Source organism: Tachyglossus aculeatus, chromosome X1 (assembly GCF_015852505.1).
Source record: "Tachyglossus aculeatus isolate mTacAcu1 chromosome X1, mTacAcu1.pri, whole genome shotgun sequence".
Taxonomy (NCBI): Eukaryota; Metazoa; Chordata; class Mammalia; order Monotremata; family Tachyglossidae; genus Tachyglossus; species Tachyglossus aculeatus.
The window spans coordinates 30,237,700-30,239,465 of record NC_052101.1 but is presented as its reverse complement, the minus strand read 5'-3'; the positions used below and the strand labels follow the sequence as shown (position 1 = coordinate 30,239,465).

Sequence of the window (1,766 nt, the reverse complement as noted above, 5' to 3'; positions counted from 1 at the left end):
TGAGAAGGGCTGATCACCATGGCTGCTTTTGCCAGCACTTCGGCATGAGTGATGATGATGACTGGCAGAGGATGGCACTGGGCAGTGGGGTAGATGATAATTTGGTAAATCTCTTATTTCTTTTTTTCCAATACCTCTCCTTTTTTTCCCCTTTCTGACCACTCCTCTCTGTCTTTTTTTTTTCTTTCTCTGTCTCTCTTTCTGCTTCCCCATATCTTTTTGATCCTATCTCTGGTAGCCTCAAAACAATCAATTATATTTACTGAGTCCCTAATACTTGCAGCCTCTCTCAAGGTCACAACTGGAGAGTTTCTGGTACTCTACCAGTCTCAGCTATGGGAGAGAGAGTCAAGCAGAGGCATACCCATTTCATTCCTAGCTTGAGCAGTGGTTAGCTAGTGGAAGACAATCTGCTACAAGTCAAAACTCATCTGTGCTGGACAGCAGAGGCATGGGTGAGAATCAAGGGTGGAGACTCAAGTTTATTATGCAGAAGAAGGCAATGGTAACTGCTTTCATAGTTTTACCAAGAAAGCTCTAAGGATACACAATCAGAACGATTGCCAATGGAGAGTGGGGCATTCTGGGGGAGATGTGTCCTTGGAGTCGCTATGGGTCGGAGATGACTCGACCCCATAAGACAATAGACTGCAAAGCTATTAGCTATTAGCTACTAGGCACTTGGGAGAGTACAATACAACAGAGTTAGATCACATGTTCCCTGTCCACAGAAGATTACAATCTAGGTGGGAGACAGACATTAATATTAAAAATTTACAGCTCTACACATAAGTGCTGTGGGTCTGAGGGCAGAGTGAATATCAGATACTTAAAGAGTACAGAGCCAAGTGCATAAGCTGTGCAGAAGGGAGAGGGAGTGGGTGAAAAGAGGGCTAAATTTGGGGAAGGCCTTTTGGAGGAGATGTGATTTTAATAAAGTTTGACAATGTGGACAGTGGTTGTTTGTCTTATATGAAGGAGGAGAGAGTTCCAGGACAGAGGAAGGATGTGGGCAAGGAGTCGGCTCTGAGATAGAAGAGAGTGAGGTACAGTAAGTAGGTTGTTGTTAGACATGAGAAGGGAGCAGGCTAGGTTGTAGTGGGAAATCAGTGAGGGAAGATAGGAAAAGGCAAGGTGATTTAATTCTTTAAAGTCAATTGCGAGGAGTTTGTGTTCAATGTGAAGGTGAATGGACAACCACTGAAGGTTCTTGAGGTGTGTAGAGATGAGGAATGAATTTATTTTTAGAAAAATGGTCCAGGTAGCAGAGTGAAGTTTGAACTGCAGTGGGGAGAGATGGGAGGAAGGAAGGTTGGCATTGAGTCTGACACAGTAGTCAAGGTGGGATAGAGTAAGTGATTGGAACAATTTAGTAGCAATTTAGATGGAGAGGAAAGGGTGGATTTTAATGATGTTTGTGAAGGTGTAACCAACAGGATTTGGTGGCAGATTGAATATGTAGGTTGAATGAGAGAGATGAGTCAAGGAGGATGCCAAGGTCAAGGGCTTGTGAGACATGGAAAACAGGAGTGCTATCTACAGTGATGAGAAAGACAGTTTGGGTGGGAAGATGAGTAGTTCTAATTTGGACATTTTAAATTTGAGGAGTGAGTGGAGAATTTAAATACTGATGTTCTGAAGGCACGAGGAATATGCAAGGCTTGCAGAGGAAGAACAAGACCAGAGTTGGAGAGGTAATTTTGGGAATAATCTGTGTAGAGATAGTAGTTGACGCATGGGAGTAAATGAGTTCTCTAAGGGAGCTG

At 43.3% G+C, this 1,766-nt stretch overlaps 1 non-coding gene across 1 annotated transcript; it reads left to right on the top strand.

Annotated features, from left to right (window-relative positions):
* Positions 1-283: 283 nt before the first annotated feature.
* LOC119920604 lies at positions 284-421 on the top strand. Its single transcript, XR_005448334.1, has one exon. It is a non-coding gene; the product is annotated as a small nucleolar RNA SNORA7 (small nucleolar RNA).
* The last annotated feature ends 1,345 nt before the right edge of the window (positions 422-1,766 follow it).